Source organism: Corvus moneduloides, chromosome 3 (assembly GCF_009650955.1).
Source record: "Corvus moneduloides isolate bCorMon1 chromosome 3, bCorMon1.pri, whole genome shotgun sequence".
Taxonomy (NCBI): domain Eukaryota; kingdom Metazoa; phylum Chordata; class Aves; order Passeriformes; family Corvidae; genus Corvus; species Corvus moneduloides.
Window position 1 is genome coordinate 42337805 of NC_045478.1, and position 19127 is coordinate 42356931.

The 19127-nt window shown below is 38.4% G+C and overlaps 1 protein-coding gene across 5 annotated transcripts in view; it reads right to left on the reverse strand.

Annotated features, from left to right (window-relative positions):
• The window catches only part of GPR63 (G protein-coupled receptor 63), a 29571-nt gene that overhangs the window by 5905 nt on the left and 4539 nt on the right, over window positions 1–19127 (reverse strand). For 2 of the 5 annotated variants that reach the window (XM_032105101.1, XM_032105103.1), the window contains exons 2-3: window positions 7136–7221; window positions 2580–2657 (exon numbers count right to left, since the gene is read on the reverse strand). The gene's annotated coding sequence lies outside the window, so the exon portion shown is untranslated. The other 3 variants (XM_032105104.1, XM_032105102.1, XM_032105105.1) reach the window with 3 other exon arrangements.

Consider the following 19127-nt stretch of genomic DNA (forward strand, 5'->3'; position numbering starts at 1 on the left):
AAGCCTATTTATCCAAGTTATTGTACATAATACAGAATTCTTGGTTCCATGTCAGCCATCCACATCAGATGTCTCAGGAAAAACATGCAAAACATCCTAACCTGTTATTATGAAATAACTTGTCCACAGGATAAAAGCACTTCTCAATTTGTTTCATTTAGGGACTGACTCATATTAAGGTACAGGAAACCATCACTTCTTTGGTCACTACAACTCTTCCCTTGGCAGTAAGTTTTCCTGCTTTCACTGGTCTAAGCATGTTTTTGTTAATTAATCTTGGTATTCCACATAATTTAACCATGTGCACCCTCTTTTTCCTTGTAAATCTAATCCTTAGACATCCTGCTGAACTCCCTCCCTTGTCATTATAGAGTCATAGAATGGGTTGGGCTGGAAGGCTGGGCAGGGACACCTCCCACTAGACCAGGTTGCTCAGAGCCCCATCCAACCTGGCCTTGAACACTTCCAGGGACAGGTCATCCACAACATCCCCAGGCAACCTGTATTGTGCCTCACCAGTCTCACAGTAAAGAATTTCTTCCTAATATCTAGTGTAAATCTCTCATCCTTCAGCTTAAGACCATTGCCCTGTCCTTGTAAAAAGTCCCTCTCCAGCCCTCCTGCAGGCCCCCTTTAGGTACTGACACAATGCGAGATTTTCTTTTATCGCTTACAAGCACCGTCTTGTTGTACTATTACTACTAGTATTGTACTGTTACATATACTTATATGTACATATTCTTAACAAAAAAAAATGCAAAAGAGTTGAGAGATCTCTCCCCTTTTCAGTGCTAGCTCCTGCCCTCTATCTTGGACTACTAAATTAAGCACTTTCAGAGCACACTGGCATCTGATCAAGCTGGAAACCAGAAGGATTCTATGCCCTTTTCAAAAAACGATCACTACAGCCAGAAACATAAAATGGGCTTCACCTCATTCATTCTGGATGACAGCAATAGTCCCTCTGGCTGTTCTCATGTTTATCATCAGAAGAGGGATAAAGGCATTTCAGAGGGCAATCTCTCTCCATGTCTGCACCTGATGACAAGCTATTGCCACTAACACAAGCAGCTTATGCTTGGTAGCACAAACACTGCCCACAGTATTTATACAGGTTCTGTTTAGTATCAATGTCAAGGAAAAATAAAGGGAGGAAGGAATGTTTTCTATGAATTTACACAAGGACCACATGCTTTGTGTAGGATCAAAAGTTTACCTTTTGCTGGATAATACTCCACCAACAAAGAAATGAACTGTAAGACAACAAAGTCTGATCTATGCCCACAGTTTGGACTTCTAGCAATCTGAAAGCAAGACTGCTCAGGCTGCTGTCAAGAATTCAAGTAACATCAGCACTGTGACCTGCTCCTTTCATTCCCTGACTATCCGTAAGCTCTATCACAAGATGATTTCCAGAGCCAGATTACCATCACCATTTTTAAGACAAATAATTAACCTCTCTGTGTCCTTTAATTTTCAATGGTATCATGAACAGGTATTATTATAAACATTCTAATTTAATTGACTCTTGTGATGGGCTGATGCTGGCTGGACACCAGGTGCTCACAAGACCTGCTCTTTCACCCCCCTCCTCAACTAGCCAGGGGAGAAGAAATATTACAAAGGGCTTGTGTGTTGAAATAAAAACAGGGAGAAATCACTCACCTGTTACCATCACAGGCAAAACCTCAACTTGAGGAAATTAGATTAAATTATTACCAATTAAATCAGAGTAGGGTAACGAGAAAATAAAGCAAAATCTTAAAAACACCTTCACCCCACCCCTCCCTTCTTCCTGAGTTTAACATTCTGACTAATTTTCTCTATCTCCTCCCCACCAGCAATGCAGAGAGACAGGGAACAGGGGTTGCAGTCAGTTCATCACATTTTGTCTCTGCTGCTCCTTCCTCGTCAGGTGGAAGACTCCTCAAACTCTTCCCCTCCTCCAGAGTAGGTTCCTCCCATGGGAGACAGTCCTTCATGAACTTCTCCAATATGAGTCCTTCCCATAGGCCACAGTTTTTCTTGAATACTCAAGCATGGGTCCCTTCCACTGACATCGCTCCTATTGGTCACAGAGGAAGCTTCTGGCAGCTTCTCATAGAAGCCACCCCTGCAGTCCCCCTGCTACCAAAACCTTGTCACACAAACCCAATAAAGAGTCATAAAAATTCCACTTTCTAGAGGTCTTACTGCTCAAATGAGAGTTACAATTTTCTATATTATCCTATTATAGTTCAAAGATTGTAAAACTCAGCAAAAGTATATAAAGCTATGTACGTGGACATTTTGCAAAAATGACCAATTCCATTAACTTTATTACAGTTTTTTCTTTCCCTCCATTGTTTCTCTTTAATTTTATTTTTACACTAACTCCTTTAGATAAAACCTCAATGTTAACTACAGGTTAAAGCATATATAATAGCCAAAGCTATTCTTTCTCTGATCTATATAAACTTTTCCTTTACTTGTCTTCTTTAACTGTTTTTAGAACAAAATATATAGCCAACAGGAAAAAGGTTAACAGAACTTTCCAGAATAAATAAGAAATAGTTTAGCAATGAACAAGAAAATCTCACCCAAAGTTCCACTGAGGTTTATGACTCCACCAGTTGAGAACACTATGAAGGAAAGGAAGCGGTAGCATTCTGCGGGGACTGCAAAAGAACATAAATTCAACAAATAATTCTAGATTTAAAATCTTGGAGCAAGAAAATTAGATCCCCAGGGCAGTATCTTTTAGAGCTAGGTAAGCAATACATCAGCAAAAGTAACTTCTGCGTTTCTGATCGGCTTTGAATAGATCTTTCCACCAAGGCTCTAAAAGAAACTAATCTGCCATTAGATAAATGTAAAACCCTCCTACAGACAATAATCAGTTTCAAATAGGAAACAAAAAAAAGGAATGGTTAGTTTTGCAGAGAAAAAAGGTCACCAGAATGATCCTACAAAGAAAATCTTTACTGGGGTTCTAGCTCTTTAATCTATAGAGGAGAAGAGGGAAATGCAAAACCATGACATTTGCTGATGATGAACATGAACTCTTTTTCAGGTCAATTTAATAAAAACAAAGGTCAACTATAAAAAAGTACAGAGGGATCTCTCGAGAGTTAGTGGCAAGCTAAAAGTCTGCCCTATAAAATTCTGTGCTAGAGATAAAGCTATGCCTGTACTGAAAAAAGCTTTCTTCACACTAACAGATGCTAAACCAATAATTACCATCCAGAAGAAAAGCAGATCTTCAAATTTTCAGTCTGCTCTATGAAAACATCAGCCAAGTGTTCAGAATTGTTAGCAAAGGAACTGAGAAGAAACCTTAGATACACTACCTGCTACAATACACATCTATGGTGCCTCCTCAGTGCTGTGTTCAGTTCTGCACCACCTGATCTCTATTCAAAAGAGACTGAAAAAAGGTATCATAGAGGTCTACCGAGTTTATAGTGGCACAGGTTAAGTGAATGATTGCTGTCTCTTATAACATAAGAATAGGAAAAGTTGAAAAGTCACAAAACACCTCTGGAGGCCATCTTCTCCAACCTCTCTGCTCAAGCAGGGCCACCTAGTAGAAGGCCACAGTACAGAAAAATTGTCTCCTGATGCTCAGGGGGAATTTCCTGTTTCAGTTTCTGCCCACTGCCTCTGTCACCTGGCACCACTGAAAAGATCCTGGCTCTGTCCTGTTTGCACCCTCCCTTCAGGTACTTATATACATTGATAAGATCCCCCTGAGCCTTCTCTGCTCCACGTTGAACAGTCCCACCTCTCTCAGCCTTTTCTCATGGAAGGGATGCTCTAGCCTCTTCATCTTTGTAACCCTTCACTCTACTCCCTTCAGTATGTCCATGTCTCTCTTGAACTGAGGAGCCCACATCTGGAAATTATTATTTCACATGTAATTATGAAAACACTTGCCACAGAATGTTTTGGATGCCATAGAGCTTCTGTGAATTCAGACAGCAATTTAGGACATATTTCATATCATTATACAGATGTCCCTGTCAGAAAGAGGTGAATCACCCATCTCTCTCTGCTGACTGCAAAGGATACCTGGCCATCTGATTTGAATACAGACATCTGAGCACATTCATGCAGTTACTTGACTAGCTTTAAATATACATAACAGAATTTGCTCGCTCAGGTTAAGTTTACATCCTTTATGCCACACAACCTCACACTCTGAAGTATGAAGTTCAGCAGAGGCTTAGATGATAATATGTATAATAAAAGCTTTAAAAAGGAAAAAAATCAAACAAACACCAGACAAACAACTGCTAATGTTCCATAGTCAACAATCAAAGTTTCAGAAAATACTGCTTTATCCTAAATTCTCCTTCTAAACAGAAGAAACCAGACAAGGGGAGAAGGAGCAAAAGTGTTCTGCACCCTTAATTTGGTTGAAAAGACTGTGCTACTCCACTCTTCTCAAGTATATAGTAAAGGACAAAGGACTCACAAGTGTCTATTCCTAACAAACCCAGAAGAAGTGCCTAAGCAAAATAATCTCACATATGTTCTCTCACCATCCCAACTCTCTATGCAAATAGCTACATCCTCTTTTGTGCTTTCTCCCCTCTGTGTGATGTTCGAATGTTCCTCTGTGCAGCATTAAGAGAAGAGGAGGAGAATGACCTCATCCAAGCTGCTGCCTGGACCTAGCCAAGTGTTTAAAGTGGAAAGAGAGAGATGGCCATCAGCCATATCTTTTCAAGAAGGACAACAGTGTGAGCAGCTGTTGCAAAGAAGACACCTAACCTAGTAAGAGAACTGCAGGCTTTGGATTGCATGCAGAAATTAATTCTTGAGTGTTGTTCCTGCGATCATTGCTTCCCAATGGTTTCCAGCTCTGTGCTCTGTTTATCACTCTGGGTATGAAATCTGTGTGCAATGCATACAGAATCTGCATGCTCAGATGTGGTTTGGATTTACACTTATCTAACCTGCAGGCAATGCTCTTTCTTGGCTATCATTCTTCATGAAAGTTACTGACAATTCAGCCAATAAATTCAAGAGGTTCCCTTCTGTTGCAGTCATATATAAATTTTTCTCCTTTTTTTTCCTCCCTACTTAAAGGCCTTCTTCCATGAGCATGCACATGATTATTAAACATGTGCCTCCCACCCTTCTTCCTACCTTCCTTTCCCACTTCCGCAAAATTATGTAAAGATAGAAATATAAGATGAAAGAAATGAGTAAGAAAATTTCACAGCAACGGCATTTCAGTCCTCACTTGCTCTTTGAGAAAGGCAGATCCTGTAATTGCAAAGCCCCAGTCCTCACTGAATGGTAATCACACAGCTTGTAAAAGAAAACCATGCTTTGATAATTTAAATGGGTAAGCCTACTGATGGTCAGGTACTCAAGCAAGAGACAGATAGGTACCTTTTTGTCACAGCATTCTCACTTCTGGAACATGTACTCTCACAGATTCTCTTCAGATGCAAAAAAGCTTCATACAATCACTTTTTTCAATTTCAGTGCTGAAATTTACTGTGTATGCACATTTTCTCTCAAGCAAGGTTCTCACTCATATGCAACCTTCTTTTTATGGAACATAATAGACAATTATTTCAATGAAGTACATACTTAAAGCTAAATAACACACAAATTCCATTCATCAAATATAATTATTGCTAGAACTATGGTGTCTGTTTTTAACAGCTTTAGAAGCTAAAAGGTTCCTGTTCAAAATCTGGATAGCATGCTCAACTGGAAATAAAAGATTATATCCTACATGCAAAGCTGACATCAGTCAAACCCAGGAACTCCAAAAAAGACAAAGGAAGGCACATAACAGTGCCATAACAACAGTTCACTCACATCAGAACACACTATGAAGAGCTGCCAAAATGTTCAATGATTTAATAAATTTGTCTGCTAAAAGCAAGCATATTTTCAATACTGACCAGTACCAAGATTTTATCCAGCATACAGAAATCATTCTTACTTAGAAATCTGTAGGTAGCACTGCCTGGTACAGTGATCCTATTTCTTGGGGATGTTTTAAGCGATCCCAGAAGCTTCTGGCATGCCGTATAGCTTCTATCGATGGTTTTATTTTACAGGCAAACTTCGGCAAAAAAAGATTTTTTGCAACATTAAAAACATTTTAAAAGCAAAATATTCTTAGGGGAAAAACAATAAAAAGAAGCATGAAGGCCTTGGGCTTATTTTATTTTCAAAAGAATTTATGTGCCACAAGGAAATACTCAAGTATGTGCTCTCTGACACCCCATTATTGCACAAAGCAGCCCAGGACATACACCCCTCTCAATACGCATCGAGCATTGTTTCCTATGCTATTAAGCAGAGGCAGGAACACGTTTCAGTGGAATCCTTCCTGCTAACACCAGTGAAAAGAATGAGTCAGAGCACAAAGCAGCATGGACAATATTCTTACTCACCTAAAAGGAACCAGCAGTTTTCAGTTTTAATACCTATTTACATATAACCTAAATTGAAACTAATCAACTACACTGCATGAGTAGATGACCCATAAGACTATTCACAAGAGGCATTACTTTAATTTAGGAAATTGTTCTTTTTTCCACTCTATAAACACTACTGTGGCAATTTTCCTAGGAAAGTACTGTGGGAAACAGTCACCTCTGCTTTGGGTCATTTAGTACAACTAATCACCCCCTTGATGATACTTCCTTATGACCTTAATTCAGAGAGCCATTAACTGTCAAGAAATGTCAGTCACAGTAGTCATTATTACTACTGTAAACCACAAATATTCAAAATGTAAAAAATAATTTTATTTTCTTAGCTCTTGGGAAAAATCATGCTCTCAATTTGCAGATCATGTAAAAGGACTTGGGCAGTTCTAGGTTCATTTCTAGTACTGCCATAGCTCCCCTGACTTCTAACTTTCCCTCTAGCTCAATGGTCACATTAACCATACTCATGATGAAGAGCTGAGTGAATATTGTAGTACATAGAACAAGAGTAAACACTGAACATTACTGAAAGCATACTATTTTAATTCATAGTCTCTGCCCAGCAACTAAAAAGTTGAAAGCTTCCTAAATGATTGGATTCCTAAATTTTAAGTGGACTTTTGGATTATACATGCAATCGCTATATGTCAGTGTGGCAACAAAAAAACCAACACACAAAACCCAAAGCATACCAATCCAGACAGGCTCCCATGAAGAGCAGGAATCATAAGTCATCTTGTGCTGTTTTGTTCAGCAAATTATGCTCTTCCCAAATAACCTGCCAAAAAAAAAAAGAAAAAGTAAAATGTGACATATTTACATTCAAGGCAAGACAAGAGAAGAATAGCAAAATTTTCCCTGTAATAAAACTTTATTTTTATTGGGAGACATAGAATATGCTGTGTCTCCTGACAGAAGGCAGATCGCATGCCCCTTTCTGGAAAAAGGTATGGAAAGGACTAAGGCATCAAAGTTTCACCAAACCAAAGAGAATCTCAGCTATGTCACCTGTAGATCATAAGAATCTCACCATTTAATACTATTATCTGCCAGGGTTGGAGTAACACATTGTTTCAGGTCTCATTCAGCTATGTTTATTTCACTTGCAGACAAGCACACAGCAGCCAGCTGCTGTAAGTCTTACTGGATCTATCAAAATAAATTCTTAGTCTTAACCATCAGGATACTGATCTTGATATCCCCAAAGACTCTCAAAACAATAACATTTAAATTTACAGGGTACTACTGAGCATCATAAAGAACATGAATAAATTTTCCCCAAACAGCAAAGGTAACAGCATAACACCATTGGAAAAACAAAGGACAAGAAAACAGGTCTAGAGAGGAAGAATATGTCATTAAAGTTTCAATGCAGGATCTCAGCACCTTCTTCACACACGCTTGTACCAATCAATCGTCATCACATTGATAATAACCTCAGATAGTTAAAATTATTTCTGCAAACTGGGCCTAACATAGCTAAAAAGCTGCATATTGTATCATGACCTGTTCTTAACCGAGAATATCAATTTTCAATGAAGCATTTCCTTATACTCTTGGAAGGAAGCCATAAAATTTCAGTGAGCCTTGAAAACTGTGTTTATGTCACACTAACAGATTTAAGTGACCTAATAAATTTGTGAATATTATTTATATAGATAAAGCAAGAGGGAAAATATGAGACACTTTACATGCTTGTTTTTAAAGGCTACATAACTTTTAATTTCTGCAAGAATAAGCTTTAGGAACATCTGTAAGTCACCTCCACACTGGAATAAAAGATGTCAGGATCCTTCAGGAACGGGTTTCTAAATAAATGATGTACACAGCAGTTGAAGGACAAACCAGTCAATGAGTTTACAGCAGCCTTCGGCAAGGGAAGCAGTAAGAACAAGCTGCACTCTAAGACCGCACAAAATGTACTGACCCCTCCAATCATTCAAGTGCTGAGCTTCTGTAGCTGCAGCCAACTTAACATGGACTTCAAACAGTCAAAGCAGAAGGCTTGATTTGCCAGACTGGTGTCTGCTGAGACATCTGCCTTCTGCAGAACACATTATCTAGCCACAACAGAAGTCGGTGTCTGAAGGATTTTTCTGATAGTGATACAAGTTGTTTCCCATTAGCACAAAAATTTGGTCTGTACATCTATTCCACAGAACATGGAGAGAAGGAAAACACAATTCTCAGATTTATCTATGAATAAAAGAGATAAAATGTAGCCACTGGATTATTATAGACTTTCTCCATTTGGTTTGTTCCCTCTTTAGTGAGGTAAGTAATATAAACTGTTAATCTTCCCTATTCTGCTCTCTGGAGTGCCAAAGAAGTGAAAAGGTTTGCAAGGAGGCAGAAAACTACCAGGAGCCTGGACAGATTAAATACCTCGATAACTTGTAAGATCTTCCCACCAGACAAGCACTTCCTCTGACACAAGGGCCATTTCCAATATCTCCTTACATGATCACAGAAAACATTCCCTACTCTCATTAAAATGAAAATATCTTTAAAATCAATTTACACAAGCATCCAAAACATCACGATGAAATATGAAATTCTTTCACTTCAAGCCTCCAAGAAGGAAAAAAAAAAAGTACTTTTTCAAAGTAAATCTGGAAAATTTTAATAAACTGGGAGTACCTTGCAGAGCTTGCTGGGCAAGATTGCTTTGGGTAGTTTTCTGTTGACAGTTTGGGGTTAACACTGTTTCACAATGAAACTCCTTTTTTCCACTCCATTATAAATGATTAGTCAGGCTTTTTTCTAAGAACAGAGGGGAAAAGCTCTGTAACTCTTCATGAAGTTTGAGTGCAAGAATTCCTGTTCATGCAAGGAACTCTAGTTGTGGAATTACAACCTTGATGATATCAGCATTTAGACCTGGCAGAGCTACTGAAAGGGTAGTCCTGACCTTTTCCTCCTTCATTCACTCATTCCTGAACCCAGCTCCCCCCTCCCAAAGCAGAAGGAATAACCTGGACTAAAAGAGACCCTGGCAAGCAAATTTAAAAGCTTCATATTTCTGGCCTGAAGCTGTGAGATGCTGGGGAACACACATCAAGGCTTAAGATGTAGATTTAGCTTCTACATACTAAGAGGTATTTTAATTCAAGACTGTCCTGTGCCACAAGGATGTGGCAAGTTTTTGCACAAGGATGGTGCAAAAACTTTACTTACTGATGATCATAGGGAAATTTGCATCTTATTAGGTCTGTTTTGATTCCCCAAAGCAGGAGCTGTCATTTCCACAGAACTAAAATCACAAATATCTTAATCATAATCAAACTTAGGTGTTTCCCACAAGTGTTCAGATTACATCAAAAACTTAGCAAGAGGCTAGAGAAGGTCAGAAATATTATGAAACTGCTTTTCAAATGAGTTGTAACTTTGTTACATGCTTTACTGACAATTCTCTATGTCTCCTTGTGCCTAGTCTATAGCTGTATTTTATCAAGTTTTCCTAACATTTTCTTGGGATACTAAGTCAAACCACAGGCAACAACAAAGTGAAATACTGAAAGCTTACTTCCTTCACAAAGAAGTCAGTCCATCAGAAGATAATAAGCAAGTAAAAAACCCAGCTTCAAGTCAGAAAGCTTTAAGAGAGTTGTCCTAAGGCTATCTTGGCTTTTCAGCTACAGAAATTTCTCCAGTATACTCTCTGAATGAAAGACAGAGATCTGTGGAAATGTTTCACCTTCATATACTGTGGGAACCCAGAGTGCAGAGAATATTTCTCTGCCTGTTTTGAGGGGTTTCACCCCCCTGAACAACACAGCTTTTGACCTCTGTCCGTGGAAAAAACTGCCTACTATTAGAAAAGAACTAGAAACTAAACTAGTGTAAATTAGGTGATAGACTACCATGTAAGATTGTCACAGGGTGAAAAATTTAGAGGTTTTGGGTTTGTTAATGTAGTAAATAGATAAAAGCAAAAAAACATCAAAATGGAGGATTGTTGTTGTTGTTCTCCAAACCTTCTCCTTCTCATTCTACTACTTACTCCATATTCTGCTGTAAAAGTAGTTTGGGATGATTGGACAAAGAATTCCACAGTTCCTGGCTGTGTTACTAAATAATTGGTAGAAAAGTAAAAATAATGTACGTTTTTAGTAACAATTGGTTAATTTATCTTTAAAAGGCTGTGTAAATCTTGATAGTTGGGCTTTTCTCCTGCATTCTCTGCTTAGTGCTGTGTCTGGATCACGCTAGCGACTCTTTTTATCTGGTAAGACTTAATAAACAGCTATCAAGAAGCAGCGAAGACTGAGAGTCCCCATTTGTCTCTCGAACTCCTGGCAAGGACTTTAAAAACTCTTTCCCATCAGGAGAGGTTTGATTACAGCACGAACAGTGTCAATATACCTTAAGGTAAAGATCTAAAGGCTCCTTGCATTACATCATACTTACTTCCTCTGTAGTGCTCCAGTACACCTAACACACAGTATTGCATGGCCTTCTGCTAAAAACAGGGGAAGATTAATTTTTTTATTTGCCAGTAGTTTCAACAACAGCTGTTAACATACTGTCTTCTTTTGTAAGAGAAAGCTTTCAAAATTCAGCTTGTAAAAATGGTCGCGCCAGCAGCAGTACTCTACACCGGTGGAATCGAAGCTCTCTATCCCACAAAACCAAACCTGTTTCTTGAAACAAAATTTATTTTAACAAAAAAGCATATTTTTTATAAAACGATGCAGGGATGCTAATGAAAAGGTGATTAGAATGACCAAATTTGTACTCTCTTCACACACTGTGCTGCCCACACGTTCCTGGGATTTGATTTAACTCCCAGAGCAAAGCAATCAGCCCTGCTCCTGCTTTTCCCACAGAGATTCAGGCGATGTTAGAGCCAAGTTCTGTGCCTGCCCAGGAGTCTTGCTGCTGCAATACAGGTGTTACGGATCCGGCTTCTTGGCGCTTGGCTCACATGGAAGAGCTGCTGGTAGCAAGCCAAAGGAGGTAACTCCTGCTCGCTGCATCCTGTTCTGAGAGTACTCAGGGGCTGCAATGGTAAGATTTAGCCGAGAACTAAGCAAAGGTTTACTTTATATGCCTATTTATATTATAATTTTTCTTCTCATACATATACACGTGTGCACATGTGCATATATTTCCAGTACTTATTATCATCATCATCATCTCTGTTCAGCCAAACATAAAATGCTTAACAAATAATCTACCAGTTAGTTATAAGTGTTTCTTTGATTTTTTTCCTCCAGATTTACCCAAGACTTTGCTTTTAGTCTGTATTAGTCTATTAAAAATCAGCTACATGTTACAAGAGTAACTTACCTTTCCTAATACAGAAACACAAAATAAATTATTTTTGGGTCATGCCAGCCAACTGGAATAACAATTTTAAGACAACAACTATTTTGGAGAAATAATCCTAGTCAGAAATCTATTCACACTAGAGATTTTAAAAGGCAGTTAAATTAAGAGTTCCCATCTAGACAACTCTCAGGGCAAGATGACGTATTACAGACACTCAGACCCTATGCAATACAGGCACTAACAATTTCTGTACAGACCCAACAAGCAGGGCTTGGAACATGCATCCCAAAGAGATAAAAAAACATTGATTACATTTGCAAGCCAAAAACATTTAAATGAGCCATGATGATTTTTAAAGCACACTTTTGTTTCCATGTAATACATGAGATCAGTACTTCAATGTTTTTTGGGGTTTTTAATTATAAAAACGCAAAGCACACAAATATGTGCATCAACTGAAGAATTCAAATCCTTTTTAAGAACAACCTTTGTAAGTACCTTGTAATTCCTTGTTATGAATAAATTAACAGTTAATCAAAGGGATTTTGTACTACTCATTAGTTCTGTGCTACTTGGGAACTGTTAAGCAAAGAGTAGACCAAATCAAATGCCTTGCATAGATAGTTAACAGCAGTTCTGAGTTCACAAACTTCATATTTAAGAAAGGCTTCTTTCCATGGAAAAGCTCCTTCAGTACTAAGTTAGGGATTTTCACACTATTTTTAAAAAGTAACGAATACAAAAAAGCCAAAAACCTGAAAAAACACACAACCCCAAAGAACAACCAACTGATACCACCAAAAAAATAAAAACATCCCAAATCCCTCAAACCTACAAAGAGAAGTATTACCTTACCAGAAAGGTGTAATCCATTAATTCCTGTTGTCTTCACTTTGGTAGCTAAAGATCATATTTCCCTACTCAAGCAAAGGCTGTTTAAGTACACCCAACTAATGAACTCTGCAAATAATAACAGTGTTTCTTCAGTAACAGAGAAGTTTATTTAGTCTCAATTTATAGATGAAATTGATCCTGAGAAAATACTGTATGGAATTTATCATCCTGCACCCAGAATAACACTAAATAGCATAATAAATGTAACATATCACTTCTAATTCAATTACGGCTACTCAGTAACAGCTGAAAAATTCAGACTAAGAGACTCATATCAACTTTTTAAAAGACCAAAACCCACAAAAGTTAGAAACAACTCAAAGTTATGGGCATGATTTATAGGAAAACAAGTACAATGATATCCACCACGAGATCAGAAAATTAAACCCTTGCCTCTATGTTCTGTCTAAATCTCTTTATAAACCTTAATAATACTGCTGAAATTAACATTATTCAGCACAACACATCAAAACCCAATACATGTAAAAATCAGAAGTGATGCTTCTGCTCTATTTCCAACTCAGGAGAAAAAAAGAAAAAAGCTCTTTATTGACAGCTTTCTCATGGGTCCTACTGCTTCTTCCACCACACAATGAGCGACTTATAGGAGAAATTCAAGACACCAGCAGCAAACAGCCAGCAGGACAATTGAACATGCTCAGTTCCAAAGCCCCTCAGCAAAGGAGCAATTAAAGAGGACAAGTCAAGTTTTACATGCTATGAAGTTCTAGTCTGTGCCTAGTTACTGTTCCAATAAAAAGACTGTGGCAGATCCTGATCCATATGCAAACTGACAGTACCCATATAAATACAATAAATCCAGTCATTTGACAATCATGGAGGGAAAAGTTATGGTGCACTTAAGGCCATCTCCACAGAGACCTCTGTTGCCTACCTGCCTGAAAAGACCAGAAACAGTTCTCTCAAACGTACTCTAAATAACAGTTCAAACGCTCCATGTTGGGAAGGTTTAACACTGCTGGAACAATGACACATTTTCCAGAATGTGTTTTACTGAACACAGTTTAATTTCAATTCACAACACATAGAATGGAAATTCTACCAACAACCTGTACATACTTGAAAACCTTCCTTAGCCTTCCACTTTATATTTAGCTCACAAACTACATTTGCTTGGCAAGTTCTTACCATTTTCAGTCTTACCAAGTGCTCTCCAGAGCTCCTTCTTGTTACAGAATTAGCTAAGGCAAGTTTCTGAAGCTCCACACACTGAACCATTACCTGTCCTCCCAGTCCACCTTGCCAACAGGAGAGGTTGCTGTCTGTCCTGCAGGCTCAGCTTACTTAAGTCTCTATCCCTATTAGCTGCATGCTTAGCTAGAATGGCTCAGGTATGCTTGCCCTTCTCACTGGTAAGAAAAAAAACCACCTCTGCTCTATCAGTCAATAACCCTGGTCCGGAAACTTGATACACTTTCAGCAAAAGCACCAGGAAAAAAGAGCCAAGTATCTTCTTGGGCAGAGCAAGTATCAAAATCACAATGCCCTTGCTCCGAGCAGCTTCATGTATGTATATCAAAAAGCTATAATACAGATGTTTATATATGAAGTTCAAAACCTGTAACTTCACCAGGTCTGTAGAAGCTCTATTCTTTCCCAAGTACTACAAGGCAACTCAGATTACTTCCTCATCTCAGTTTCTCAGTCAGACCATACTGCTGCCAGGTCTTTATACATTGTTATCTATCCACTGGTCAGTAGTTTCAATGATTATTTTAGAACCTGTTTCACTGTACAGCTTCTGCCCATTTTCTAATTTCCATAGCATATTTTTGTTCAGTGACCCATATGCCAGGTAGTTTGAGTGGGAAGTTACGGTACCTTTTATAAATACTAATAAAGCAATGAAAATTAACGAACCATAAAACACAGGAAATTAACTCCTCATCACATCATCTAGCTACCCACCCAAATGAGTTTAAAATACCAGCTTCAAGCAGTATGATATTCTAGGGACACCCAGTTGCCACTTCATTTATAGTCGGTTTCCTTAGCAACACTATAATCCATCTGGCTGCAGAAAGCTAAATTCTCAAACCATATCCTCCCGTACACCGGAAATAGGCTCAAAACCATTTATATTTTAAATGGCATACAGTCATCGTGATTACTGAGCATATAAATGAATCTGGAAAGGCAATAATGTCCTTAAAACACACGCAAATTCTCACTGCTCTACTTTGAAAAACTGGTTCCCATACTGAGAATATCTTCCACCAAGAGTTTCAGAAATAAAAACACTTCATCTTTGTTCCACCATGGCCAGCTGAAGAGGCCTTCAGAACTGCACATGGTCAATCAATTCTCTGAAGATTTTTCTAAGAGAAGTAATTTGCAAGACCTAGGATGCAATGCCATTAATGACAGCCAAAAAAACCCTGATAAAAGTTGATCATATTACAAAGTAGAGCCATTTGTCTTAAAAAATGTTCAACTTTTTACATCTAAAACTATAAAGATCATCTATACAAACTAAACTAAAAATCCAGTCCACAACAGTAACGTTTAAACATTAAGAGTGTAAAAATCACAGGTTCAAATATTCATGAAATCCAGGTGAAGAACTGGAGGGTGACTAGCAATTTCCCAATGAAACTGGATAACATCAGACCTTTTATGACCAGGATGAATGAATACAACTTAAAATCACAGAATGCATCTTAAGCATACACCGTTTTGCATGAATTCAGCAACTTCAACCTTGCAAAGGATATTCTACATATCTGCTTAAGTAGAATAAAACCACCACTGCCTGTATCTCAAAGACTCATCAACAGCAAGCCAGTCTTTAGTCTACAGAAAAAATAACTCTGGCATGCAATGAACTATTTCAGTTCGGCATAACTTTGCGTGACTCTGCTGCACAGTGGTGGCACACAAGTCCACACTGCCTGACCTGCTGACAGCAACTGCAGAGAGATTTGAGCAGGCTGAGCAGTGAACTGGGTAGGCCTTTTGCAATGTCTGGCAACTTTGGTAAGTGCTTATCAACATGAAATCCCAACCTCAGACTTTAGGGAAGTATGTTTCCTTACCAGCATCTGGTTTTAGACACACCACCCCCCTTCTCATTTTCCTCCTACTAGGGCTGAGACTGATCTCACCTAATTTCAACACAGCTTTGAGGTAACCACATAAGCTTACTCAGCAGTCAGACAGAACATGCATTTCTGGAAAGTGAATTCACCTAAATAATTTCATGTATCTATTTTATTTCTCTTGTTTCGTAACAGTACTGTATATGAACACCTCTAGCTATCTGCAATGGTCTGCATATGTCTGCCTGAAAATCTGACTCATGCTTCTATGTAAGAGTTACATTATGCTTAATAGGTACATTCCACAATTCTGTAGTTTCAGCAAACTACAGAAACTGTCTTGTCAACAGCTGACACCAGCCCCCCCCCAAGAAGTGATTCACCAGGGCCCCTCTTCCTGGAGTTAAGATGCTGGGATCCTAAGTGTGCTCTGGAGCTTGCCAGGATCCCATGAAACATCATAACAGAATCAACATAACCCATCTTTCCCATCTTTTCAGAAGTGTGGAATCTTGGAAGATCACCAAAGCGACTGGTCAGTCTCTGACCCAATGCCTAATTCACACTCATTTATACCAGCATCAAGAAACAAAGCATCTGATTATTTATTCAAATAGCTGCATATCCAAGAACAGAGACAGACTTTGCAAACAGTGAAAAAAACAGAGGGAATATTCCAGGGCTATTACATTTTTGGCCTTGCTGATAATAGCCTGAAGTATATCACTGTATTGTCAGTGTACCATGAAGATGCTTTTTCAAGTCTATCATTTGTGGTGGCTTTGAAAACACACATTTAATCCAGGTTCATTTGGATCTAGGAGTTTAACAGCGTAAGTGCTATTACCTGGCATTTCATGCTTTGATTTGGTATTTCCAGAAAAGATGAATGCAGTTGGAAATTGCCTTCTTATCAAAATGAAGGGAATGGGGAGGGAAAACACTCCTAACTTCAGTCAGCAAATGCACTCAACCCCATCCCCGTAATAAACACAATGGAAATTTCTAACGGCAGATGCAGATGTCCCAGTATCAGTAGTGCATAATACAACTTCTCCCTGTTAGAAATACTCTCAACATGCCTTTATGAGTCATTATTAAATACTGCCAAATTTCTTTTAAATGTCACCTCCTTATCATAAGTGACACACTTGGAGCTTGAGCAGACATGCTGAATGAATTCAGTCATGTAAAGGATGGAATTAGCTTTTCTCAGCTCTACCAACTCATGAACCCTTCAAACCAGAAATAAAGCATGTGGTGGGAGGCCTCACTGCAAGTCAGTTGATTCTGCTTCAAAAATAACGAGGTAGTTCCTTTCCAGGCCACATAATTTTTCCAGAGTACTCAATGCAAGCATACGAAGGTCTGAGGTACTAGTGGTCATGTGTGCACTGTTGAGAGAATGGAAGCACAGATACAGCACACACATTTCTTCAGCGTTTCATAACGCGTCTTTGGCTAGACGTGGGAAGTTTGGATTTTTGTTTGGAGATTTACTTTGGTTCTTAAAGCCATTTTGGCAATAGGACAAAGCACTGGAAATTTGGATATGAATACAATTTATAATCATTATCTGCACTTCGGAGTTTACATATGCAAAAGCATACACACACACAGTAATATCAAAATATCATGTGCATTATATGTTCAATGCTTTTAAACACATCCACAAGTCTCTTGTAAGACTCAAGAAAACGGTCTAGAAAAAATTCAGAAGTGACAACTGACAGAAGAGTCAAAATCAAAATGATCAAGTAATAAAAGGCTTGTTGGAATACTATCTACTGAAAATAAGAACTTAATCAACATATATAATGTGTTTTCAAATTACATTTAAAGTCTTTGGCAAAAAGAAAGTCATCTCTATTCTTCACAAGATATCAGTCTCTTTCTATCATTACACACAATGAACCTTGTACAATCCTTTGAAAAGGATAATTTTATGAATTACACTACTGATGTGGAAAACTTGTAGCAATAACCACTTCTAAGTATCAGGTTTTGAAGTTCTAAGACAGCTTTAGAAAGACAGGGTTATTTTACAATCTGCATTAAAAACACAAGCTTTTTCTTCTGCTTTGCTGCACAGTTTTCCTCTTGTGCCCAAAGCAACCAAAACTGAACACCTCTTGTTTGTGAAATTTTTCTTATCGCTTTTTTCTGCCCCCGCCCCATCACTTTTTTGCCTTTTTAAAAGGGGAGATAACTTGCACAATACAGCAGGGTAATGAAGATCATTTAATTTTCCTGAAGAACTGAGATACAGAGATGAACATCACCACAAAAGAAACACGCATTGAAATTAATTATTAAGCATTCAGAATAGGCTGCAATTAAGACACGTGATCATATATGGAGCAATGACAAGAAAATAAAGGACTGGAAAAGTGCTCACTAAGGATTAACCTTGCCTAAATGTAGCTGTCCTGAAAGCTGGATAGAATGGCTAAAAGACCCATTGAGACTAACGATACAAAGCAGAGAGACACTGAGCAAATAACACAGCCATAGGTAGAATAAACTACCTTCTGAACACGCTTATTTTTCTCTCCACTGACTGTGCCTGAAAGGCTAGTTGAGACTACCTCACTGTCAGTGTAGTACTCTGCAGATCATTTCTAACAGAGCCCTCAAAAGTAGCCGGTAGTCAGTGGGTTTAAATTTGCCATGTGGGGGGTCCACACACCTAATAAGGTGGAAAAAAAAAAAAAAAAATCACAGGATGACATAGCTGGCTTTCAGAAGCCAAGCTTGAAGACTTATATTTATCTCCTAAACCACCAGCATCTATTCACTACACACAATGAGGCAGTCATCTGATTTAAAATATAATGCATGATCATGTGTGAGAAAGGAGAAATTTCAAACATCTAATCTGTTTCAAAAAGCAAGGCTAGCAGAAGACTTTTATTTTGCCCCCATAAACAAAAAAGTAATTCAACTGATTTGATCAGCCTGTTATTGAATAAAGTGTGTAACCATGGCTGGAACAGAACTGTTTTTTATGTGCTTAGCAAAAGTTAGCCATATTCCTAGCAGAAAGTGTATTATTAAGCATCAGAAAAATATCTGTTGCTTTTAAGAGCTCAAGAACCTCATTCTTCTTGGAGGTTCACAGCAAAGGACAAGGACAATGAACACAAAGATACAGTATGGTAACTTCAATTAGGCTTTATGAAAAAAACTTCAAAGTGACAGTGGTCAAACACTGGAACAGGTTACTCAAAGAGGCTTTGGAATCTCCATCCTTCGTGATATTCAAAACTCAAGTGCACATGACGCTGAGCAGTCTCATCTAACTTTCAACCAGACTCAGCACTGAGCAGAGTGGTGGCCTGTGTGACCTCCTGAGGTCTCTCCCAATCTCAATTATTCTGTTGTTCTGTGCCCCAGCCTCAGTTCACTCAGGTTATAACAGCAATTACTTCCTCACTACAGCCTGTAAAACCCAAGC